Source organism: Python bivittatus, unplaced genomic scaffold, assembly GCF_059951505.1.
Source record: "Python bivittatus isolate LINGU-HERP-01145 unplaced genomic scaffold, Pbiv_v1 ctg000670_np1212, whole genome shotgun sequence".
Classification (NCBI taxonomy): Eukaryota; Metazoa; Chordata; class Lepidosauria; order Squamata; family Pythonidae; genus Python; species Python bivittatus.
In genome coordinates this window covers 6547934-6575814 of record NW_028277094.1, presented here as the reverse complement: position 1 = coordinate 6575814, position 27881 = coordinate 6547934, and the positions used below count along the sequence as shown (strand labels likewise).

The 27881-nt window shown below is 38.4% G+C and overlaps 1 long non-coding RNA gene across 2 annotated transcripts in view; it reads right to left on the bottom strand.

The window, feature by feature from the left end:
* The window catches only part of LOC112540133 (uncharacterized), an 85770-nt gene that overhangs the window by 20461 nt on the left and 37428 nt on the right, over window positions 1–27881 (bottom strand). Inside the window, exon 4 of one of the 2 annotated variants that reach the window (XR_015798084.1) lies at window positions 2483–3042. The exons of the other annotated variant lie outside the window; for it this stretch is intronic. This is a non-coding gene — a long non-coding RNA (uncharacterized LOC112540133). Of the gene's footprint in view, window positions 1–2482; window positions 3043–27881 lie in introns of those variants that run through there. 2 annotated transcript variants of the gene reach the window in all.

Sequence of the window (27881 nt, the reverse complement as noted above, 5' to 3'; positions counted from 1 at the left end):
GTGTATTATAATACCACTGTGTTCAAGTCTTTCTCTTCTGCTCAGACTTATTTCTGTTCAGTTATTGCTATCAGTGCTAGGTTCCCCCTGCTGCTTTGTTACAATATCTCTGAACAGCCAATGGACTGCCTCTAATGAACTTTTCTTCCTGGCCCATCCAAAATGTCATTGTCTGGAGTCCGGAAAGCAAGTCAGAGAGGAAGAAAGGAAAAGAAATCAGTTGGCTCTAAGGCTGGAATGAGTTTCCAGGCCATATCACACAGGGCCATTTTAAGTCAATTCTAGCCCATTCTGCACTAATGTGCATTTAAAAAAAAAAAAAAGGTCTACCCCATAATTTCTACTTAATTAGGCTTTTTAAAAATCATATTTTAACACCAAGTATAAGCCAGTTAAGTGACAGATACTAAAATAGAAGGAACACATTTCAAAATGTATGTTTTCTTAAAATATGCCTTTTTCAGTCATTTGGTACTTTATTTTTGCCCAGCTGAATCATAAAATTCAATGAAGCATGAAATCTAAAAGATAACTCTATTTGGATCCACACATTAGAAGAAAGGGGCTTCAGTTTGTGCTGAAATGTACAGTGATCATATTTCTTAAGCATGTGAAGCTTGATGGCTATATGAACATATAGATCTGGGTGATATTTATTGCAGCTTTCCTGGCCAGGTCACCAGGGCCTACAGATTTCAGGTGGAGGATGTTTCTCAGTGACACTAATCTTAGATTTTAATACCGATAATGATCCAGGGTTCTTCTGTCTTCAAAGCAAAAAAATGTCCATCTAGCTGGTTGCTAGGAAGGTAAAGCAAATTAATGAAGAGTTTATTGTAGACCATAATACTACAATAAAGCAAAATAACTCCCCACCTGGCCATGGAACAGCAGGATGAAATAGGATCTGTTGCTCATTCTTCATGAGGAAATCCAAAAAGGCTTGTCTGACTTTGAGATGCTAAGGTCAGAATTAGATATTAATTATCAATATCAATTATTTAATGTTAATTAATTAGATATTAATTAGAATTAGATATGCATGGTTATGGATATTTAAAGCTTAGACCTAAAGTTGCATGTGGTTGTAGAGAATAAGTAAGAGGATCTTGAGGGAAATATGCAAGAACAGTTACCCAGGAAAAAGCGGCTGGATTTTTTTTTTTAACTCTTGAGAAATGAGGTAATATGCAGCAGCAGCTCAGGCAGACATTTCCCAGATTCACTGGGGTATAGAAAGGGGCAGGAGGTCCAGCACAAGGAAACTTTCAAGACTGTTATTCTCAATAAAAGTATGTTTAGCCTTCCTGTGGAGTTGATTTCCCGATTTCCTACCTGGTGGAGCTGGCAATGAGTGAAGAAATATATTGGTGTACTTTCATACAAAAGCTAATATGGGCTTAATGTGTAAATGACAAGAAAAAATTAAATATATTTTGGAAAAATACATTGAAAAACCATGCAATGACAACCACGGTTTTTGAAGAATTTTTTTTCTCCTTCCCTTCCCTTCCCTTCCCTTCCCTTCCCTTCCCTTCCCTTCCCTTCCCTTCCCTTCCCTTCCCTTCCCTTCCTTCAACATCTGCTTTGAGATTTTCATGGAATACAATGATAGGCATGGAACTTCTATGAAACAGATTTAGACAGTTTGGGTCACAGGAATGTTTGTGGTCCTTCTAAGGTTCATCCCTCTACCTGCTGGACTAAATATGGTTAAAACCATATTTGGATTCCTGCCACAGCTGGCAGTTTAATTTCTCCTTAGGAAATGATTGTTCTGAAGTTCTCCTATCTAATTTGGGCAAGGTGGGGCAGAATTGTCCCAACTGTCACTAACCCTAGCCTAAAGATAAACAGAACACTCAATGTTCAATGCATATCAATTTCACATATTACATTCTATTCTATTTTTATATTAATCTGGATTAAAAAAAAAAATCTCTAAATGACAGCTTCAAATACATGTTTAAGCTCTAAATGACAGCTTTAAATAATATTTAAGTAACTTTAAACTAGTGTGTCATGAGCTACACATTTTTAAGCTTTTCTTCTCTTTAAACTATGTGTTACTATGACTTATTGATCCAAAAGTGCACACTTCATATGAATTGTAGTGCATTTTTTTGGGATTGGATCTTTATTCTAAAACTTGGAGATGTGAGAACTCTGATGGCTAACTACACACTTAAGCACCTATTGGGTGCAGATTGCTTGTTTCAAAATGTGGAATACACTAATCTTCTTAACCATCTGTATACGAGCTTGGGACAGCTTATTCAAACCCTGGAAAATGTATTCTCTCACATATTTCTCAGAGTTTCACAATTGAATAAGGCAGACCTGTAATGAAAAGGAAAGCTGAGATTTTATAAACAGTATTTTTTCAGCATCATTTGAGTTGTCACAAAACAGCTGACAAGAGTAAATTACAGACATGATCTTTAAATAAAGATCCTGCCATGGGCTTTGAAAGCAATTAAAGATCCCGCACCACCATTTATTATTCACTTACTTTTTTACCTTTTTTTTTAAAAAAACACTTTTACTGTCTCAGTAAAATGTGGCTCTTTTATTCCTCATAATCATCAAGATTGATTTTATGCCTCATAACAGTTAAATGCCTTTTTAAAGCATTAAATGTAGTGTACAAAGAAATGCTAAAGCAGAGCATTCATCACTCCCCCCCCCAAAAAAAAATGGAAAAGGAAAAGAAGTGTCGTAAAAGTGTTTTCAGCTTTGGGTAGGTAATTATTTTCAGCTCTTTAAAAAAAAATGGGTAAAGAAAGAGTGAGAAAACCCTAACCCTCCAGAAGATATCTCCATAACATACAACAAAGACTCAGGCAGCACATATTTTGCACTGTTAAGCTACAAAATGACATTAAGAATTGGAATAATTACAGAGCTGACTCTGGGTTTGAGAAGGCCCAGGATCAAGCCTCCCCAAGGTGACCCTCTTTTCTGTGACCTGGCACTGGGCCACCGTTGAGAACACTGGGAGAAATTAAAGACAAGCTGCTTAAGTGATCTTGGAGTGTTGTGCTGAAAAAAAAAAGAAAGAAAAAGAAAATCAGGGAGCAGAACAGGAAGTGGACACTGGCAGCTGTCCAAGGCAACCAGATGTTAACATCCTTTAGCTCATTAGTTCCAATTAATGTGCAGAATTCAGCCACCATTTACCTCATTGCTATAGGTGATTTGTTTTACGACTCTCTTGATCATCCTCTTCTTTTCTTCCAAAAGACTCTAGGCTTATGATGTTTATGGTGTTTGCATGGACCAGTTACTTAATCTCTGAGTGATCTGTAGTTTCCTTTCCCTGCCTATATATGTTCTGCACCTCTATTTTCCTCGATTGACAAAGGATTGATGGTCAAGTAGGGGAGAATCTGTCGATTTTTCTGCCATATACATTTTGCACGGGTTTGCTCATTGTTCTATTCCCTTCCATTTCAACACTGATCTGCAATTGTTAAGAATCCTGAAGTCCATATTCTTCTCCTTGTGTTAATCTAAAATACAGGTAGTCCCCGGGTTAAGAACACCCAGTTTAAGAACGACCCATAGTTAAGAACGGAGCCCATTGTAGCAAAATTCAAGTTAAATACACAATGGTTTGAGTTAATTACACAATACGCTTATACAGTATTATACAATAATACTGTTCTGGCTTACATACAAAGATCAAAGCAAATTTCCTCTTCCATTGCTGCTCCTGTATACTTAGCACGTAGAGTCATCATGCCTAGGCACATCACCCAGTCATCAAGACTAGTAGCCATTGATAAGCCTGTCCTCTAGGACTTTGTCTACACCCCTTTGAAGCCTTTAAGTGAGAGGCCAAAGCCACCGCTTGTGCCAGCATATTCCATAGGTTGATTACAAGTTGCACCAAAAAATATATCCTCTTATCAGTCAGTTTCATTGGGTGGCCTTTAATTCCAGTATTATGACAGATGGAGCAAAACTTTTCACTTGACTCATCATCTGACTATAGACGTGATCTGTTAAGATGGAACGCCAAAACCTCAAGGTCTGTATGTGGTCTTTAAAAGTCCTGGGGCTGGGTCCAAGAGGCTCTCTAAAATTGCAATTTTTAATTAATATAAACAGGAAACTGTAAATATATGAATATGGATGTGAATTTCATTTAGTTATGAACTTTAATTTTAACTGAATTTCAAATACATTAAATCCATCAGACAGTTTATCATAGCCCTGCCTTCTTCTCGAAGTGTGCTTTCCAGCAGGTGATCTGAAATGTGACCCTTGAAAATAGTTGCAGATCTCCTGCTTTAGGGACTCCACCACCTGTGTTCAGTGCCACGGTCTTGGTACTTTGTCCCAGAAAATGGCTTATTTGGAAAGCCTTTAGTCTGGGATGCTATTTTGCACAACTGAGTTTACAAAGTGTTCAAGCTCTCAACGTGCTCAAAGGATCAGAATGGATAAATTTGATCAAAGAATTGTTTAACTTTATTACAAAGTGGAACACTAAAGAACCGTACCGAAGGAAAAAAAAAAAAGGCATGGAAATCTGTTTGCCTGAGGGGTAGGTAATGTTCTTTTTTATTCTTAGAGTGTTCATTTTATTACATTTTTTCCCCACAGAAACTGATATAAATAACACCGACAAGTGCTTTGCTGAACAGAATACTAGTTAACCTATAATTCATTCGCAGAGTTGGTTTAATTTCCCTTTTAGCTGTGTTACTTTCTTGGCCTATGATGACCTTTCTTCACTATCAGCTCAATTCAACTCAAAATACTTCATTGGATGGACAACATGACGTACTCTTGAAATCTATGGTAAATATATTATTCCTGATATGGAGAGTGACAGAGTATAGGGTAAAAGATAGGGCTATGGAGAAACAGTCCCCAGTTTCACAACAGGGACTCTTCTGTTCCTGGATTGATGGCATGGGACATTTTGGTGAGATTAAATGTTTGCCCACTTCTGGCTGCAATTTTGAACTTTGCTGAACTGAGTCCCATATCTCAATGTTGTTGGCTTGTTGAATTACAAAATGCTCAAGCATTGAGCATTCTTCTTACTCTAATCTGGCTTCATGATGTCATAGTGCTGTCAGTGAGATCCAATTAAGTCTGAAATTGCAAAGCTTCCTTACTGTGTATATTAGTATGAATCCTTTGTACTGCAGAGTCAGCATGCTATGATGAATTAAGCATGAAGATAATGATTATTGGTCCTCTGCATAAGGCCAAACATAGGCTGAAAATCATACAGAAGCCAGTCTGAATGTCTACCACAAAGATATTTTCGGATAGAGTTATAGACTAGGAAAAAGTCATTTCTCATTGTATACATACATAGTTTGTTTATGCAGGTCAGTTGTAGGTAGGATCCATTTAAATCAATGGGACAAGTCACGGAAAACTTTTTATTTAATTGCACTTCTACTTGATTAAAACTACCCATAAGAGCCAAAATTTTCCCTAGAGCTGCATTCAAGATGAAAGAGCACAATACACATCAATAAAAGCATCAATTACAGATCAAACCAGCAGCCCCCAATCTGAAGAGAAAGAGAAGGACAATGACCATAGGGACTGTAATGTTGCTAATTTTCAATCACAACTGTTTCTTTTGTTGATTTGTTTCTCACAATAGCTAACACCAACGATGAACAAGGGACATTTGGCATGGGAATCACATGTTCCTCTATTGATGCACACACCCTTGTGTTTAAAAATATGACTGAAAGCCAGGGAAAATGTGATAGCTATTACTACCCACTGTGAAACTAGTGATCCCAATCAACCACTAAATGATGTATTCCATTCATAATTAACAAACATCTTCCTTTCCAATAACCATATGAGCTCCATTAAGCGGCTCTCATTTATCTGACACCCATACATACTTTTCTTAATTAACCATGTGTCCCACCATGCATAGCTGTGTCAGTTTAGATCATGCACCCTATTTATCTGAATAGTTGGAATATCTCACAGGGCCCCTTAATGTTTGTGTTGTATTTGCTGGGGTTCCCATCCAGTTAAATGCCACATGTCCTAAAGTCTTGTTTTGTCCCAAGTTACAGACCAAGGCAAACACTTTGGCTCCTGATTTACATTAATTTGTACCCCAATGTAGTAACAATGACGTCCCCAGTAGCCCAATTTCTTTGTCACATATCCTTGCCTTTTCCATCAATGTTATGTTTTCACACTTAATTTTTTGGTTCTACTGTGTGGTTCAGTGGAGATAAATTTCTTATAAGCATATTTTAAAATGTGCTGTCATCCTGTTCCTTGCATAGATGAGTGCACACTTTAATTCATCCATTAAAGAACATAACTGTGTGAATAATAATAATAATTCCATAAAAATAAGATTACTAGGGAAATATGGACTGGAAGAAACATAGCTTCTGAAACAGTGGCTGAAACAGTGGCAAAAAAAAAAGTAGAAATAATAAGTATATTTTACACTACTGCTACATTGATACGATTTGCCACATGAAATATATTCTATAAGCAAAAAAAAAATTAAGTGGTGGTCATCACACATTTGGTGGGTTCTACAAGATAGGCATCACCTGTTAACCATATGCAAGTCTTTGAGAGAAAGTTAGCTCAACACAACTTTGGGTCAGTTTTAGAAAAGTGATAACTAAGGTTGTTTTTACTGGCATATAAGACAATGCATTAGGTGATAGGTTCCTTAAAGGGTGCAGAGAAGCTTATACTGTGGAGAACCAGTATGGTATGGCAATTAGCGTCCAGACAGAACTAGGAAAACCAAGGTTCCAATATTCTGGCAGCAGTGAGCTTTACCAGGGATACCCCAATCCAACTCTCTGAATCTAATCTTCTAATTGGAACGCTAAAGAATAATGTTAGGAGTGCTTCTTTGAGACCTTGGCCACATTGGAGAGTAAGTCTACAAAAATAGCCATGGTGATTAAGAACCAATTATCAACCCACATGGGTGAAGTTGCTGGGAGGACAGATTCTGCTCTTGCTTGCAATCTCACCTTATGAGACAGGGCACCAACTAGTATTTCCTGCTCCCAACTTCCCGATAGCTCCTTGCTTTGTCAGGGCCTTGACCTAATCTGATGGTTGCTCAGAATTATTTATGAATGCTCATGCCTTGTACTCTTCTATTGGCAGACATACCTCTTGGCATCTTCTATAGGGACTTGCTGCCAAGGACCTCAACCTCCATGAGATAGAATTTTGTCATTGGCAATGGTCCTTCTCCATGGGAAGTGCACCACAGAGAGCTGAATCTGCTTATCATTGTCCTCTTTAGGCGTCCCACCAACCTCTGTGCTCTAGTAGGCAAGAGATGATTGTTCATTTGCCCTATATTCAGTTGTCTCTTCCCTTTACTGCTTCCTCCTTTCTGTTTGTTTCGGAGGGTTGTCGAGTATAAGGAGAAACCACATTATCCACTACACTTTACATAGTTACCTTATTTGTTATAGTTCAAACAATAGGCTTATGCAACAATACGTCTCTTTGGAAGCTGACATGCCTCTTTACAAATGGCCACTCTTTAAAATATTATTTGCACAGTAACCTGAGGATGTTTTTTTATTATTATTGCTTTTTGCCAGAGCTAACCTTGGAAACAAAGCAGAAGGATTCATAAGTAGAGTCACAGTGTGGGGAGAATTTGTAACACAGAGAACAACTTTGACAGATCTCTGAGAAGTTTGGGATTGTTGGTTGAAAACATTCTCTCGTTTCTGTGTCAAGGTGTGTGTGGGGGTTAATCTTCACTGACTGGAAGGCAGGTCTTTTTTTGAAAGAAATAGAGTTTGACTTACCCGCCCAGTAATTGTCATCATGTGGAGATTTTACCTCTCAGTCTGCCACATCAAGGTTACCGTTTGCTTCCAAGGAAACATACATCTGTTTACTGCTAGAATGTTTTGCCTAAGATGTCACAGTGCTTGGTTATTTATGAAAGAACCCATTGCTCTGTGTACATTTTATGCAGCTCCTGAAATGTTATTTGTTCTTTTTACATTTCAAACAGCAGCTCTATTTATAGTTATGACAATGGTCTGATGAACTAGAAGAAAGTTTGCAAGGTGGTGAAAGCCAAACTCATACATGACTATATAGAAGCAATTACACTCTTTCTTCTTTGTGACGTTCTTTGGAGATCTACAAATAATTTTTAAAAATCTAGAAATAATTTTGATTCTTGCTGGAGGTTAAACAGGCTGTCCCAAACCAGTATATTCTGCAGCTTATAGTAGTAAATTCCCCTTGCATGGAATTCTTCCTTCTGTTATATGTTAGTGCTATGACTTTCCAGACATCCTCTAACCCTACATAAGATCCTCAAACTCTCACGTTATAACTGTGGTGTTAACTATTTTGAGGCTGGGAAAATATGTTTAGTATTTTCAGGGATGGATAAACAGGTATTAAATAGGAACACATTTATCCATTCTGGACATTTTGAACTGTAAGAGGAAACTTGGATATTATGATGCAAAGAGAACAGGAAACAACCATTTGTTTCCTGTTCTGCAGTTCCATCCTGTATACGCTTTACTCATCCTGTCCTCTTTCTTCAGCATGAAAAAAGGATAGTTTGCAACATTAAAGCTGTTAATTAAACTTCGCCTCTTTATTCATCAGAACAAATCTCTACTGAATTTTGAATGCTCAAAGCATATCCACTGGAAGGACTGACTAGATTATGAGGAGAGCTCCATGACTTTTTGTATTTCACAACTAAATAAGTTCACAGGGCAAATTACTTGGAAATATTATGAGGCCCATATATTGCTGTTGCCAAAATGCAAATCTTATAGCTACCTTTCATGTTTGGGAAGGGGATGAATAGCAGCAGAGATTTTCCTATTACTTCTGTTATATCAGAAGCAGTTTTGACATTTAGAGAGATAACATTGCATATATTCCTAGCTAACTGGTTTTCCAAATGAAGAACCTTGTGAATTTTTGTTTTAAATTAAATCATGCACAGGCCCAAGACAGAAGTAACAGTAGCAGGAGATTCATAAGATTCCAAAGTGTATGGAAGTATCAAATAAGAATATCTGGGCAATTGTACGTTTGTGAGTGGTTTAAAAATGCAATGAAAACAGGATTTTCTGCCACTGGGGGTGGTGGTGGGGAACTAACAAAGTTGGGTACAGAGAATAGAATTTTAGGAAAAGGGTTTAGTGGCTGGTTGGTTTCAAGGTTCTGCCCAAGGCAGTCATTTGTTGGTGAAACTAGTTGTGAAAATAAAACAGCAAGATGAGTATTTTGGGAAACAGAAGAAGAAAGAGCAAAGCAAGGAGTTCTCTTTTAGGTTGTTCCTTTCTCATTTAGGAGAAAGGAAAAATAAAAATGATTTCTATGTGGGATGATAGAGCTGGACAACTTTATCAACATTCCTGGAAAGCAACATCACAGCTTGAAGACTGCTGTTAACCTGGTTTTTGGGCTTCTGCACCCTGTAGATTATATCAGCTAAGGTTTCTTTACGGCTAGCACCACGGAGAAAATAGCTGTAGAATGAGAATTTGATGGCCAAGATGCATTGTACATAGATTAGTACACAGAAAGGTGTACCTCTTTCAGGTGAGTAACCTGGGTTTCAAACAGAGCAAGGTTATTCTTATGGAATGTGAATGAGTGAGAAATATGTGACAGCATTCCCCAGGCATTAGTTGCTTAATGGCTGAAAGACCTAACTTATAGCACCAGGCCAGGAAGTCAGTCCATTCTTCCTTCAGAAAATAAAAGAACTAGGTCAGACAATAAGAAGAGATATAAAAGAAACCCCACTGATTTTTACAACAGAATTGCCTGTTTTCTCTTTCTAGAAAAGTTAGCTGCTTTCATGCACTTCGATTCTGTTCTGTTCCTGGTGCCTGTGTGAATTTTTTTTAAACATTCCTCCCAAACATTGGTAAATAGTTGTTTGCACACACAAAAAGAAAAAAAAGGAAAAGAAAAAAGAATTTTACCTTTCTTTTGGCAAGTTTCTTAATACAGGCATTTGCTTTTGCACACATTTGTGGAAATGTGTATTTCAGAATCCTGGTAAAGCAAACTTTGTTCAACTTTTATTCATGACAAATTGAGATCTGAAATCTAAAATGAGTAGAAAACATTGTGGTGGGGTTGAGTATGGGGTCATCAAGACTTCTTCTAGTAAGTTTACTCATCTGCCTGCAGATAAGTAAATACTTGATTCATGTAATTCCTGATCTGCACTCACATTTACTGAAAAGTATTTTGGAGAGGAAGATGGAGAATGAATGGGTAGGGGAAAAGATCCTTATTAGGACCTCCAAATTACAAGGCCATCTAGTAAATGCTAACAGCTTTCAATTGAAAATGCATTCACCTGAGAACAAAAGAGACAGAGCAGCACACTCTGACCCAATTTGGAATTTGCAGAGCCCCCCCTCCCCAATTATTTAGGGACTTCTACTTGCTCCTCTTAAAAGCAGACCACTCAACCATGGGGGAAAATAATATGGGGGAAAAGAAACTGTAATGGGATGAAGTATCCAGAAGAAGATAGAGATGGTTGGCTGGCAGACTAGATAGCTAATTCTCCATAGAGCAACATTTTGTTTCAGACTGGACTGGGAAGCTAAACGACTTTATGGCTGGAGCAATGTTCTCATGGGGGTGGGATGAGAAATACTTCTTAGAATTTAGAATTGGTCAAGAGCAAGCTTACCAGAAACTTGCAATAATCAGCATCTAATGGGGAAAAAAAAAAAAAGTCAATCTAAATTCTCAACTGAAAAAAACAGAGGGGGGTTATAATCAGAAATACTGTTTACAGTCTGATGCCCATTGCATTTTTTCCCCATTTGCACTGGGGACAAAATAAAAAATGCCAACAGCTTGGTACCAAGGTAAAGGAAGTCACTTTTAGTAGGAAGGGCTTCCATGCTAGATCCCAATTTCTCTCGGCATCCAATGAAGCCTCGCAATGATTACCTAATCTCGCTGCCCATGTCAGCAGAAAATCATATTAGGAAGATTAACCGAAGGCAGGAGGAAAGATGAACCACAGAGCTAAAGAGAGTAAAAACCAGAAGAGGGCAATGTTTTACTAGAGTTCACACATTGCAGATCTCTTTCTCCCTGAAGCTACGATATTGTAAACAAGCATATTTTATTTAAAACGTTCATCTCTTCTAACAAAGTCTTACACTGGATTTAAACAGTCCCTCTTTCTGTCAGTGTGCAATATATTGCTCTTCAGATTGCATATGGAAATATGTCCTTGAGCAATTTACTAATGCTGGCTGATGATATTTACCAAGCCCAAATTACACACCTTTGCAGATCCAGTTACAGGCTCTGCTTTACATTCAGGGGAGAAATGAGTTCAAGCCAAACCAAGTTATGCACAACTTAAAAAAAAAAAAAAAAAAAGTTCAGATCAAATTCCCAGGGTTGCTTGTGGTTTTTACAATGAGGTCCTGAAAACTTTTATCAAAGAAGAAGAAAAAAAAAACAATGATAATTCATATTATGACTTCCATCTTTCCATTTTATTTATTGCATACATACTGGGACTCGTCTATCCTGGATATCGGAAAAGGTCCTGCAATGGGATGTAGAGAAGATTTAGATGAATGGATGAACCATTAAATGATGAAAAATGACAACTCAGTCCTGGGACAGTGAAAAGCATGGGAAAGAAAGTTAAAATAATCCTGTCTGAAGATAGGGTAGAGCAAAACTCTGGCAGCTTTCAAGATTCTGTTATTATATCCTACATCAATAAAGTAGCATTCTTGAAATTCCTGAGTTGTTTGTTTCATGGCCTAGTCTTCTTTGCAGGACCGACAGGTCCCTGTATTAGTCTCACTCCATTGCCAAGATGTCTTCATTGTGTCAAAGTTGTTATTTCATGACTTGCTGTGATTTCTTAATTTGTCTTCCACATCTCAACATCTAACAAATGTCCTCTGTTTCTACTGATGACACAAGTATGTTTGGAAACACACATTTGAAGCTAGAAGGTACTTGGCAAGCATTTCAGTTGACAAACATTGAAGACTCTTTGTCAAAATAGTTCTTACAAGCTTTCACAGATGTGACACATTTTTCCAGAGGTCACTTAATTACTTGATTGTTAGCACTGATGAGAGCTGTTGTTCTAATTTCACACTTGCTAAATTTCATGTGTTGCTGATAGGAAGCTATGCATGGCCTTGGATTAAAAACACACACACACACACACCTCCATGAATATCTGTAAACCTTCTATTGTTTGCTTGTATATGGTTTAATGTATGCATTTTTTTCCTAAAACACTTTTTACAAGCAGTTCTTTTGGATACAACATCCCTTAGAAGTGCAAATAAAACACACGTGATCCCAAAGTTCTGTATTTGCAGGAGACATAAAATCAATATTTTCATCTAAAAATTCTGATGGTCTGAATTTCTCATCAATCCCAATCAGTCCAATTGTTCAGCCTACCCCTTTAAACTTAATACAAACATCTTTGGTGGATTTAGTCAGAGTGAACAATTTCCTTTTCTTTCATATATCTATATAGGAAGGAAGGAAGAAATTTATATATCATTAATCTCTTAGTTTTTAACTAACAAAGGTTAAGGGATTATTTGGGGATAATGGATGGATGTCAAGAAGAATCTTCTTTGATTTAGCCAGAGTTAGGGGTCTTCTGAATTTGAAAACTGTTATTTGGCTTAAAAAGCTTGCAGGCTTGAAAAAATGGAAGGAATTATAAAGGAACACTAGTGAGATGGCGCCGTTATTTTTAACATCCTCTGCCTATTATTTTCTGTTTTAGCTTGTTTTTTATATTTTTTATACTTATTAATGTATTTATTGACTGTTTTTTAACCCTGTTGTATACCACCCAGAGCAGCTTGGAAAAGTGAGTTGGGCAGCTAATAAATTGAATGAATAGATAGATAGATAGATAGATAGATAGATAGATAGATAGATAGATAGATAGATAAATAAAAAAATGTATTTGGACAGGGCAGCCAGATCTAGTTGACTTTCCAGATCCATGGCTTGCTGTTTAAGGGCTGCTGCTGAGCACTCATGTCCCATCATGAGATCTGCACCAGGTGAGAAACTACAAGTAGTCCTCATTTACTGACCAAATGGGACCAGCAACTCTATCATTAAGCAACATGGACATAAGGTGAAAGATCACATGATCATGGTCAACCTGAGCGAATCACCAGAGTTTTAAGTGTGATGCCATGTGTCCACAACTTGCAACTTCCTTGCCATTTTCCCCATTGACTTTGCTTGTCAGAAGCCGGCTGTGAAGAGTGCAAATAGTGATCACTTGACTGTGGGACACTGTGACCATTGTAAATGCATGCTGGTTGCCAAGCACCCGAATTGTGATCATGTGACCATGGGGATGCTGCAATAGCTGCAAGTTCGAGGACTGGTTGTAAATCTCCTTTTTCAGAACGACTGTAACTTCAAATGGTCACTGAATGAGCAGTTGGTAAATGAGGACTGCCTATGTAGTATTTCAATTTGTCATGTAATGTCTTACTTCATGGTGAAACAAAATCATCCGTTAAAATCAGAGGGGCCAAGTCATGGCCCAAGACCATGTTAGGAATGCATTGCAGAACTTGAAAAATGGTCCTTAAGCATTTAGATTGAACTGTCTACAAGGGCGAAGGAGCTATATGGTCCCAACTGGGGCTGTTGTTTCTATTGTTGAACATTGGACACAGAAATCTTTGCAGATTTACTTTGAAGTAACCTGTTAGTAAACTAAGGATAGACAATCCATGACCCATGACTTTTCCAAACATGACCCTAAACTTAAAGAACAAAATGTCAAGAAACATCCCCGCCCCCGGGGAAAATATGGGAAAGTCATATCTCCTGGCTATGATGAAAATTGCCACCCTTTGTGAAGGAACCTGATCTGTCTTCTACCAACGCTGATATATACCAAGTAAATGATGTTGACTTTGGTTTGACTGAATTCTGAATAAAAGTGCACAGGTTTGCATTTGAAATGATGGTCTGCTCACACTTGTTCAGTCTTTGGTATATCAGTTTGCTCTTAAATTAACACCTTAGCTTTGCTGGCAAATCTCTCTCCTACCTCTCACCACATTGTCTGTAGCAAAAATTCCACCTCCTCCCACATTAGCGCTGTTTTAATTAATTTGGACTACTGTATTTATTACATTTGAAATGAATTGTATCTGCCTAAGCAAGCCACGCAGTATGAAATTGCTCCAACCTCCTAAAACATTCATCTTTGTTTGCGCTTGCCGTAATCAAATCATCAACCAGCACTCAAATCTTATAAGGTACGACACACAATGCAACAGGGTAAAACAACCTCATTTGTTTGAATAACAAACAAATTAAAAGAGAAATGCAATTGGAATGGAAGCTAATATCCCTCAGAATATAAAGTGTTCTTTCTCTACACTCAAAGAGAAAAGGTGTTGGGGGTGGGGGAGAATGGGGAGAGATCCTGTAACAAATGAATTACTCATGGAACAAACCAGGTTAAAGGCAAAACCTCTTAGCTTTTAAGCCGTGCATTTAACTTGACTGAAGCATAATTGATCAGTTGAATAATTGCTTCAAGAAGTGAACAGTGAACAGTAATGAGCAAGCACACAACTAACATCCCTTTGAACAATTTGCGAAAAGCTTTTCACAGATTTCAGTTGAGGAAAACATATCTGATGTTCCAGTTCCACCAGAAGTGGATCTGAACTTTGTGGCAAGAAACCCAAAAATTCTGTAGGTGGGAGGTTCTAAAAAAATATTTGGTTGCAAGGGGTTGCAATGTACCCCTGTCCTACAAGACAAAAAATGGAATAGCAAAGTCAGTTGTCTTCTGCAATATTTTCCAAATCATCCCATAAGTTTTAACTATGAAAAAATAACCCATCCTTTCCCTAGCTTGCTTTTGGAAGAAAAAAATGTCAACTTAATGACATTCACTCATTTATACTCAGAAAGGGGGAAAAAAAGGGGGGGGGAGCATCTGTTGTTTGTATATTTACTTTTAGAAGTAGTAGGAAAAAAATCCTCTACAGAATGAAACTAGGATATTTTGGAACAGGAGAAGGAGCTATGAATTATTCTGACTCAGATATTAATTGGGGATGGGATTATCTTGAGAGTTTTAAAATGTGTAATTTTCAAGCTTCTATCAAAATCTTTTTTATAGTAATTTTATTAAAGATCACAATATACAACAATAAAAACTAATACAAACTATAAAAAAGGCCATTAAGGGTTACCAGAGATAACAATGTATCTATTTTAAACTTGATCAAATAAACCAACTTTATATTCCTTTTATTTTTAACAATCTTGATCCTTAGTCCCTTCAAATAATGTTCTGGAATTTGATTTCTTTTCATTTTTTCTTTGTCCTTTCTCACAAAATTCTTCAAAGCTTTACAAAGCCTCTTTTGTAAATTCAATATAGGGAAATTATCCAGGTCACTTTCTTGGTTTGTTATTTGTATATCCCTTTTAATTATTAAGACATCAGTTGGTATGTCCATGTCATTCTTTGTCATTCATTGCATGTCCATGTCATTCTTGTAGCCCATCATTTTTAAATCAGATCAGTTTGAATCATATCAGGTAAAACTTGTTCCTCTTCCATAGCATCTTTTAAGCATAGTCTGTCTATAGAGGCAGGCACTCAATTTCTGGGTCCATTGTTCAAAAATATACTTCAAAATGTCCACTGTTAAAATATTTTGTTTCATTCTGTATTAGTAAGTTGAGTGTGAATGTTCTTCTTCTTTAATTATAAACTTTAATTCCCTCTAGTGTCCAATTTCTAAAGCTGTATCTTACTCTTTTTTTAAAAAAAATTCAAAACAGAAGCATTTTTCCACAGGAAGGATTCTTTATCATTCCAAAATCTTATTTCAAATTTATCTGGACACTTAGTCTGTTTGTAACTTTCTAAAATCAAAGTTTTAATCACATTTTTGCTGTTTATTCCAGAAAAAAAGAAGTTCTTAAACTTGTATTTAAAACTTCTTTCGCTACAGATTGAAGGAAATTCACCCAGTGCTATAAAACCTGTTGATCCAAAGGTACCTAGTAGCTGGAAAGCAGTTAATAAGCAACTTCTGAAAGTGATTAGAAAAGGAAGTATGCAAACTCAGTGTCTTTTTAAAGGCATTGACTACAGTTTGAGCAACATGGCTATTCCCTCTCTCCTCCTCATGAGGAGCAACTATCTGGAGCACTTGTGGGTGATTTCAAATCTTCTCCTTGTCCAGAAAGGAATTATGAAGACCCGGTCTACTTGCCGGCTCTTCATTTGGTCATTGGCTCTGATTTTTGTGGAGCTGACTTCAGTTCGTCATTCCTTCCCCAGAAGTCGTCTCAAGCTTCTATCAAAATCTAATCAAAAGGAGGGCTTTAATTTGTGGATCTGCTATTGCTTCTGCTTAGCATCACTGTGTTGATTTGGCTTCTCCAAACATGGGTCCATATCTGTTGGGGCCTTTTGACAAGTATCAGTAGCTACATGGGGTGGGGCAAGGGGAAAAGCAGGTTTAGCCAAAGCAGAAAGTGGGAGCCCATTAAATTTCCAACTCAAGCTAATCACTGAAGGCTAGCTGGCTACAACGTGCTCTAAGACAGATTCAGCTTGGCTCCCATTATGTAATTCATGGGAAGAGCAAGGTCTGGAACACCATCTTCTGCTAAACTTTCCACTTTTTCCCCTTGTGATCAGTGAAGTAGATGGTCACACAGAGAGGACAATAATAGCAATGTAATATGATAGCAATGATGAGGAATGAAGACATCTGAAGGTATCTTGTTCATACTGTAGAAGCAGCACTGGGATCAAGGCTATATATTACTATGGTGGTTATTTTTCATAAATTCAGGGAGAATGAGAGGGAGGGAGATGGAGGAAGAGAAGAGTTAAGGTGGACAAAGCCAGGAACATACACATCTACTTGTAAAATGTTGCTAAGCAAAAGGTCAGTCAGGTTCAGTTTGTGAGCCAAAATACTGAATCTCTTAGGAACAGGGAAAACACATGCTTGAAATACAAATAAGTAATCTAGGCAAGACTGCATTTTCTAGAAACAAGGCATGTATGGGTGTTTCTAGTAAGCTTATTTGCCTGCTATGTAAGCTTTTATGCTTCAAGAGACTTAGCCGGCCCTCCTTAGTGCTGCTCCTGGTGGCAACTCTTGGAGGAAACTGTTAATTCCAAGAAGCCTCCTAATACGTCACCCTTGAGCAGTGATCTAAATCTTCAAGAGTCCTGCATTGCTCTTATGGAATAGCAGGGATCTTACTAAGAAGTCAGAAGCCAACATGTTAGGTGAAGATGAGGAATTGAAACAACAGAGACCCTGGACATAGTAGGCATGGATCCACTTCTCCTCACAGCCTCAGGTGTCCATAATATCACGAGCAGGGGGAAGTTCAAAGGCAGGGGTGATAAATACATACCCTGGGTATGGCAAAGCAAATGGAACAGCTGTTAAACAGGAGGTAGTTAATATGGACTTTCAGACGCTAACCATTGTTTCTCTTGCCTCATCTTCTCCATTCAGTTAGGCCTGATTCTTACTTTGGAGGCCAGCTGAAGAAAAGTATCTGTAGGAATAACCCTGTGAGAAAAATGATTGGTTGGAAGGTTTAGTCTCTCTTTTCCCAGCTGTTGCTTCTCTGCTTGAACAAAGACACTATTTTATAGATCTTCAGCAGTACAACACAGTCTGGCCAGATTGACACATTCCAGTAAGCTAGAATTTGGACAACTTACTTTTTCTCTAAATGTGTTGGGTGAGCCCAAATGTTGTAGGTTGTAAACCATAGTTTAGAGCTTGGCAGGTTGTGGGAACCCAGCCAGTTGTGGTTTGTTTCCAATAAAACATGATTAAACAAACCACAGTTTAATGTGACATATGAAGCCAGTCTCTCAGGCATGAGTTTACCATCAGACACCTACATTCATGAGCAATGCTATGAAACAGCCAGTTTCAGTCTCTTCCTCTTCCTCTTCCTCTTCCCTATCTTTTCTTTTTATCTACTGAGATGTGCTTAATCAATGTGCTTTTCAGGGTCACCATGATGGTAGCATAACAGCCGTATTAACCTCACTCCATTGACTTAACCTTGATTTCAAAAACATTCCCAGCTTTCAGCTAGCATGGCTGTCTTCTGGCAAGTTGGCTGTTCAGGGTAAGACTCTTCCCCTTTTTCTTTCCCCCTCCTCTTTCTCTCCTCCTTTCCTGCCCAACTAAAATAGGATGGAAAACGGGAGCACCATTCTGCTGTAAGATAGCTACTCAATTTGTAAATGAGATACAGTTCTTGAAACTAATCCTATTTAGGGCTGCGCCAGGCATAACATTTTCAATATTCAGCAGCTTTCATCCACAGATCTTGAAGCTTTTACAAGCATTAAATAGAGAAATCTCAGCTGCCCTGTGAGACATTAAAGGAACATGTTGCAATACAGAGTCATGTATAAGCTGTATGGATCCTGGAGTCTCCTCTACACCATCCCATACATACATCTTTTCCATCTGAAAGAGCAAATCCCAAGAATCAAAGTTATTTTTCTCCCCTCCTTCCCCCATTTAACTTTTATATTTCTGCAGCCTTAAAACCTTTCCTAAAAATTCAAGGGGTGAAAAGAAAAAAATAAGGTAGCAAAGGAGAAAAGGTATTCAATTTATTAATCTGCCTCCAATCTTTAGAATGCATTGCAGACAGGCCACTGTGGTTGCTTTCAAGAAATGCTACAACATGGTCCGTAACTTCTTCAATACTTGCTACTTAGATGCAACATACTCAGTGCCAGTCCCATTTATTCATTCACTCATTTGTTAGATTTGTATTCCATCTTTTCTCCAACAGCTGAAGGTGGAATCGATTTTTCCCCCCTCCCTATCAACTCCTCTGATGGGTAGGTTGGACTGAGACATTGACTGAGTTGAAGTCATCCAGTATGATTCCATGGCTGAAGTGGGCTTGAACAAGCAAGATGGTGGATTGAACAAATAAGAATAAGACAAACATCTGAGAAGGAAATGTCAACAAGGAGTCACTACATTTTGCAGAAGAATAATTTAGGGCACAGTGAGAACATGGCCTTTTATGGCATCCTTGCCTATGTGGATGAACACATGGGCAATGCCAGCCCAGGAAGGAAAAAGACTCCTGACTCCAAGACTAAAGAGCTAGATCTAACCTTAGAGAAGGATCAAGAGAAATTATTCTAATGTAGGCAAATGGGAAGAAAGAGGCCAATAGGCCAACTTACTAAAGACACCCTAGTCTTAGGAAATCAAAGCCACTAGAGAGAGACTGATTGCAAATATTTGATTCCATATGAATAGTACTGATGGACCAGATAAAGATAAGGTAGGCTCTTCGCAGGACAGTCAAGTCATTACAATAAGAACATGGGCATCTTGTTGGTCTAAACCAAGAATTGGACGCTCTTCAAACTTAAAAAGCCAAACAAACTAATATAATGCATTAATGGAAGGGAGCATAGATATCCTTATAATGGGTAGCAATCCATTAAACCATCTCAGACCAGGGGCCACCAGGCTCCTTTGGAAATCTCCAGTGAAGGCAAATTCATAATTCTTCTAGATAGATTTTTCCACTGCTTAACATATCTTACTATCAAGAAATTCCTCTTGATATTCAGCCTGAAGCTCATTTATTTTCATTTCAGCTTGACTTGTTGTACCTTCTCCTGCCTTGGTTATAGCACAGAGTAAGTCCACTCTATCTTACACATGAAGATCTTTAAGATTTCCCCTCGGTCTTCTCTTTTGCAATTGAAACATACCCAACTCCTTTAATCATTCCTCATGGCTATCATACTCAGTGGCTTGCACTTGGCTTTCCAATACTTTTATCATCATGCACATGCTTCTACCCAATAGTTATTTCCTCCCTGCTTAATGTAACTCTCATTCTAATTATACAAAGAGTCAAGGTATGTATATGAACTACACTTAACATAAACTATCCCCCTTTCTAAACCTGTCCTGATCTCACCGACGACTGCTCATTATTTGAGTTATTACTACACTAAATGCATCAAGTTAATCTCATAGTTGTAAATCAAATCCAAATTCCAAATATCCAAAGCCAGGTCACCTACAAACAGCATAAAAAAGAATAAATGTATGGAGAGTTCAGAGAAAAGCCAAGGTCACTGTCAGGGAGATCTTTGTAGGAAGGAGGTTATCAAGCTTGGAAAGTCAAGGAAAGTCATCATGAAGCAATATCCAGCTTGCTTCCTCAACTGCCTACAACTAGCACTAGTTGGGTCTCATTTCTTCTGTAGGTTGTTCCCTAGTGAAAGTGCCTGGCACAGTTGAGAATTTCTATACTTCTTCATCTTCTAATTGTTTACTCTCAGATGTTAGCCTTCTCAAGGACTGGGTAGAAGATGATCCTGTCTAGGATAGGGTCTGATGATTTCAATACAAGGACTGGGAGACTTTTCTTACTGGCTTGGCATAATTTCTAAGGCCTGGAAATCTGCCTCCTATGTCTCCTCTTGAGCTGAGACAGAGTTGCGATAGGGCCATGATAAAACCATAATTTTCCTTTCCCCACAACTCACAAAAGGCTATTTTTCCAAAATTGGTTTCTCCAAGACTTTTGTGGATGCTCATGCTCAAGTCTGTAATACAAAACCTAAATGCTGGGAACTAGCCCTTTATAGACAGGCAAAACCACCCCCTCCTCTATCAGTCTCTAAGGGCAACCAAGATGCCATCAACTTCCTTTCATTTATAAATGTAGCAATATGCAGCAGTTCATTTTTGGATAGAAAGATTACTCAGTGTGAAATCCAGAAGGCATAAAGTCTGTGTTTTTAGACTTTGTGTTTAATTTGAAGTAAATCCCTGGTAGAGCCATTCTAAAAACTTAATTTTAGTATTAGAACACAGCTACCTGCTGTGCAGTCTACCTTTCAGTCTCCATGGGAATCACATATGCTCAATGCAGATTATGAGTAAACTGAAGTCTATAAACTATTAGAAATTGGACATGAAAACAGTATCCTGTCATAGACACACAACTGATTACATTGCTGATCTATTAACCATTTCTGGCCATTGGCATCATGCTGAACTGGGAGAATAAGAAAGGATCAAGAGCAAGCAACAGATATAAGACCTGGATAGCATCTGACATTGATATCAGCCATGGCCACGAATAGTTGGTTGGGTCCTGCCAATAATATGGTAGCTCTGTCTATGAAGGACATCTGTTTTAAGCCAGGGAAGTAAAATTGGCATTCTCTGGGCCTGTATATGGCTCACAGGCTAATTTCATGAACTATAAGCAAGTTCATGGCTCCCTGGCTAGTATCAAGAAGTTAAGAATCTCTTGCCTGCAAAATGGTGCTTGAGAAGAGAAGGAGTGAGGATCTGAAAGAGAATGGGCTGGGCTCTTGCTGTAGCCATGTTTTGTTTCAGTCCCATCACTAGACAGACCCCAAAAGATTATTCCTGAGGCTGTGTAGTTCTCAAGAGAAAACAGGTTGCCTATGACCTCATCTCTCTTTGTATTTACAATCTTTGCATGTCCAAAGGGGGAAATTAACCCACGGCTAAGAAACTAGGAAGATCATGCTCTGGAACCTGGCACCTTTGCAGTCACATCCTGAAATGGAATCTAAGAAACCAGACTGCTTGGATGCCAATTTAGAGTAGATTTGCATAGGATCAACAGAACTTCAGGCAGGATTTGACCATTTTCTCCAGCACAGTCAACATGTGAATCAAGAATCCAAAAGCTACCTTGGGTTTCAGTCTGTTAATAGCAATTTTCCACTTCATCTCCCAGAATTCCCACTGGAGCTTCCTCAGCCTATCCAATCTACTGTCAGGCTGCAATTCTCAATAATCTGCCTGCATTTGGTTCTGACTTAGTTCAGGAAAGATTAGGTACTTTATTCAAACAAATGTTATAACCTATGTATCTAGCAGGAACAATTGGTCACAACGTACACTAATCTAACTGCAGTCCCACTGCAATCATCTCACTCATGACACTAGTTTCCACCATGCCACCCTCCAAGTGGCATTTTAGCTGTTAATCACTGGTTCCTGAATCTATTTATTTGTATGGGAGTTGAGCTTCAGTTTAGCAGCAACTAAATATGGCTACTGCCTGATGGTACATCTCCCCAAGTACAATCTTGGCATTGATTTAGGATAGATAAGATGATCACCACTCAGCACCAACCACAGTTGAAATCTACTTCTGTCCAAAGATGCTACTTCTATTGATGGGTCACCGGGTCTCTGAAGAAGAGAAGACAGCTGGTTGCTATAGGATATAAGGGCTGAAGCCAATAATTTAAGAACTAGTGTTTATCAGGTTTCAGAAAACCAATGTGTAAACACCAAGCAGGTGCACTCACATCTCAAAACTCATAAAAGAATAGCCAACAGTCTGTTGATTTGAAAGAGTAGAAGAAAAAGGGTTTTGACTTGAAGCCTGGGGCTGATGCTTATATGAGAAGTTTGAATTCTGTGTTCCTCAATAAAGCTGCTTAAGTAGGTGTGCTAAGTCCTTGAAGTTCCTGAATGTGGGATTGAATTTCTGGAAGAATAAAGATTTATAGTCATGCCTAGCCTGTGAAGTCTGACATAGAACCCTAATGATAATGGTAGTGGACATAGCCACAGCATGAGGCTGATGGCTTACTCAAACCTGACATTAAACTTGATTGCACTGCAATTTTAGGCATGTATAAAGTTATCTTAGATGGAGTCATACAATTGGACTATCTATAGCTTAATATTTCCTGTATTTGATTACTCACAGAGACTCTCCAAGTCTTCAGAATGATATATTTCAGTACATATTGGGAATCTGAGATGTTCTACGGGCAAAATAGGTGACTCTCTAGGCAGAGATCTCCCATTGACGTTTATTGTGCCAAAATGTATCCTTCTTCCATATGCAGGGTAGTTGTTTTGTCAATGAAGTTCTCCCATTAAAACCATCTTAAGGATAGGACAGTATGCAATGAAGGTCAGGAACATGAAGAAGTCTGGAGGTCATTATCGTCACCCAGAACCAAGGGGAAATTTGGAGACAGAAGCTGGCTATGTAGGCACACCTGTTCTTCATCTGGAAATTGTAGTGCACCAGTGTTGAATAATGAGAGGGAAACATGCTTTTGGGGTGGGTGGGAATCCTCCAACCAAGTGGGTCTTACTACAAAGTAAGAATTATTTCTTAGGAGACTGCAATTTGCTGTTCATATCAGTACATCGCCCTAGGCATCCTGCAAAGAAGGGAAATTCCAAGAAGGTTTAGAGAGAGAGAGAGAAATCCTTTGGAAGCACAAGCATCTTCTGATAACCTGGTGAGGTGGAATATACTGTATTTCCCCTCCTCCTCCATTGTATTCACATGTGTAGAAGCCCCATTAGGCTTCAAAGACACTAGCAGGAGCAGCTGAATTCCACAGGGGAAAGCTCTGCTTCAGAACTCAAGTTAAACACAGTTATTAGCAACTGTCGCCAGAAGCTCTTCCCTTCTTTATCCCTACATCCTCAGAAAGTTGCCTTGCCATATGGTGCTGTGTACTTTAATGCTTTAATACATTAATAAGTGTATTAAAACACACACACATGCACACACATACACAGAGAGAGAGATACAGAGAGGCACACCTAAATGAGAGCCAATCTGGTATAGTTGTTAAGGTGCTAGACTGGGAGGGGGGAGTCCCAGGTTCTAGTCCTCCCTTAGGCCTGGAAGCTGGATGGGTAAGGTTGGGCCAATAGCTTTCTCTCAGCTCTAGACTGGCAAATTGAAAACCATCCATCCATAACCGTCAACAAAGAGGCCCTTCATCCTGCAGTGGATTAATATGGCTAATAATTACACACATATCCTACACACACTCATATAGCCATCTTTTTGACAGTTTGTTGCCATCAGACTCAGTGGATGGGATAGTGACCCAGGCTCAGCTTTTAGCTCCTTTCCCTTGCCACTCCGTGGTCTTAGGGCTACACTTCTGAGATGCAACAATGGGTGTTAGGGTTGAGAGTTAGTGCTGAGACTTGGGCTGGGCAGTTAGGTAATTTTAAATTCTGAACGTAATGGTCCCATTATGCCCCCCCTCCTTTTTTTGCTTAAGTTTTGTATTGTTTAAGTTTTTACAAAATGTGGTAAGTTCATTCTTACTTCCTTTGGGGACCTTCCTGATTATTCCCCAGAGAGAAGCCCTGCATGGTTGCCCTAAAGCCCTATCGTGATAGCATAGCTAGGTGCAGCCACTCAGAAACCAAGAAAAGATACACAGCAGAGAGAGGGGAGAACTCATGGAAAGAGGTCAGAAATCCAAGGATACTGGGTCAATCTAGCAGAAGGACTAGAAAGAGTAACAGGGATATGGGATACAGAATCGGTATCATGGAGGATTTTATTTGGATGTATCGGCATAAATGTGAATGATCTGCTTAGGAATCGGTCCTCTGCAGAACCTTCCACTCCATCACTTCTCTTTGAATAAGGAAATACTGAGAGCATTGCAGTCAAGAAAAGGATCAGTGCCAGACAGCCGTGGGAATCTTCCATGTGTTGGAGCTTTGATAGAATATAAATTCAGAAAAGAAACTCGGAGCACTTTCACCTCTGTAACTTTAGTACAATTCTGAGATTGCCCTCCTAATACAAGAATAGAGGAAGGAATTCCAAAGCAGAGAAGACCCAGGTAGTGTTCTATATTTAAAGATGGGACGTTAAAGGATGCTCTTTAGAAAGGCATCCTTTGAATTCCCTTCTCCTCTTAATCCAAGAAAATTGATGCGATCCTGTCTAAAGAGCCCAGATGGGGACCTGTGTTCATTAAAGTTGTTACAAACAAGCAAAAGAAGAAACTAGCATAAGTCACTTCCTTTCCCTTTTGTATGAATAATGAAGGCTTCATTGTCTGAGGATGAGTTCACTGTCACATCATGATGTCCTTGATTTATTATGTTGTGCAAATCCAGTGATTCTGATCTGCATATTAGAAGGCTTCATGGCTTAGCAGGTTTGGCAAAACTAGCCAACTGGGGCTTAATCAGAAACTGTACTTAAAATAAGCCATAGCTTAGAGAAATGTGTGAGCCTGGACAGAGATCAGGAGAATCAGAAGAGCTATATGCCTGTGCAAAATCTTCATAAACTATATACCAAACCCAGAGAGAATGCTCTTAGTGCAAGTCTTCCAACTGCAGAATCCCCTTTCCTGTCTAGTTACATTTGGTGCCAAGTCTTTTGGCATCTAAGATCTGTTCTGCTAGGCTTGGATTACATTTGTGCTGCTGTTCCTTTGGTTTTCTAATTAATACCTTGCATTTTTAACTCTTTGGTGCTTTCAGACATGGTATTTTTTTAAGGAAGTTTTATTGACTTTTCTAATTATTATTTTCATACACACACACACAGACACATTATTTTTTAATTTATTGTAAATTACTTTGAATTGCTTAGAGCAGTGTTGTCCAAACTTGGCCACTTTAAGATGAGTGGACTTCAACACCCCAGCATGGGTGGCTGGGGAATTCTGGGAGTTGAAGACCACTCATCTTAAAGTGGCCAAGTTTAGACAACACTGGCTTAGAGGCAAAGAGGAAGCCTACCAATGAAAGAAACTTCTCAGTGGTGATGCTTTGCTTATATAAAAAAAACAAAAAACAAAAAACTTTTCTTCCTGGCATTGAATTGCTGTTAACATAGAATTAAGGCTTTTTTTTTTTTTTTTTTGGCTGTAATCCTTTTTTTAAAATCTATACTGTAATTAGAAATATATTTCTTGTAAATAAGTACATCTGAACCTTGGGAACTTTTTTGCAGCAAAAAACTAAAAAAATGTACTGAGGCCTACATATATATGAAATTACTTTTCCCAGCATCAGAAAGACTGGTTTTTTCAATTGCAATATTTTTTCCAACTGATCTTTCTTTTCAAAAACATATGCCAGAGATAGTATAGAACTGATGATGGGACACTTTTCAAATTTCACCATAGAAAAGTATGTCAAGTCACATGATCTGCAGGCTGCAACAATCATAGATTTGAAGGGGCTGGATTGAAGCTGATGGCTGGAATCAGGAAATCAATTAAATAATATAAATCTAGACTGTTGAGTCTGTCGACGGACGAGGGAAAGAAAGAAGACGACAATTTACAAGGTCACAATACACGAACGTTTGAATGACTACTGTTGTGAAAAAACAGTCCCCCCCCCCCAAAAAAAGCATGACACTCAAAAGCTGGACAATATTTGATTTTAAGGCTATGCCTGCAGGACTGGAGAACATGAAGACCAAAAGGACATGTCCTCCTTTTTGCCGAACATCTGGTAACCCTATATTTGGAAGACCAGCACATTTAGGAGGGTGTGTGTCTTTTAAAAGAATACAGCTGATTAATTATGCAGTAGTCATAACTCTCCCTTGGTAGTTTTGTAGGCAGAAAGTAGTAAAGTCTCTTTAGTTACAGCTTATTGATTTTTTTCGATCAAACTGCAGAGGCCACGAGGACGAGGTGAGAGAAGGGCTTACGGTCTTAATGCCCTACTCAATAAAGATTAAAAGGAACAGAATGAAAAAGCAAGGCCAGCAAATCAAGGAAAATGACAGATAGTTACACTATTTATTCACCAATTGAGATGAATAGGGTTTTTTTTCTTTTACAGAAAGCAATAAAATTAAACATAACCCCCCTCCCCAAAACAAAAGCTGTAGAGCAAGGCTGAACACTGGCATTCCTGAACAGCTCTGAGCAACTCTATTGTACCTTTCCTTGACAATCTTTCTTCCCCCAATGCATTTTTAAAGAGGTCACATTGACATTGTAATGTTAATTTATTACCATTCCGAAGATATATTTTGGGCAGCTTGATTCTTAAAGCTGTTAAGGATTGGCACTTTTATCTTCCTGATTTGGAAAAGATGCACTGTTTTTATCAGTATTTCTGGCCCAGAAAGCCATGATGGTTTCACTACAGTTTACTGAAGTAATCACAACTGACAGGGTTTGCACAATGCAAGTGAAGTACAGGGCGGTTTAATATAATAGGCGGACTTATTTTGTAAAGGTAGAAAAAGAGGAACTACCCTGTATGGAATCAGGCTTTTGATCCATATGACTTTAAGTTTGGATTGAGTTTTCTCTGGAGAGGCTGGTTAAGAACCTAGGACCTTCTTCAAGCAAGGCACATGTTCTGCCATCAAGGCATATTCTAGGACACTCATTTAAGTCATCCTTGGTAGTTTTCAAGTGTGTAAACTCTGTGTACAGTATGAGGACCAGAATTAGGATGAGTATGTTCAATGAGCTCCACTGTGGCTGTCTTACTATTATTGTTATTATTAGATTTTTATCCTGCCTTTTTTATATACAATTCAAGGTGGTGAACATGCTTAATATTCCTGTGTCCTATTTTCCCCACAACAACCACCTTGTGAAGTGGGTTGGACTGAGAAGCAGAACATGTGCCTTGCTTGAAGAAGGTCCTAGGTTCTTAACCAGCCTCTCCAGAGAAAACTCAATCCAAACTTAAAGTCATATGGATCAAAAGTCTGATTCCATACAGGGCACAAATAAAAAGGATGATTCTGACAAGCATCCTGTTCTATCTATCTCTTCTCAAGATTCAAATTCTGGATGATTCACAGATAGGAGTTATTTTCTTTCCTCACATTTGTCCTCTATATGTGGAGAACAAGGAGAACAATATCAGAAGCGCTCATCCTCATTCTTCTTCCTTGTATTTACAGTTTGTATTTTTAAAAATACAACAAAGAGAGTTTCGTCTTCAATGAAATACCAGCCAGTGTGTTTTCACTGTTACTCTAGAAGAAGAAATGGTATG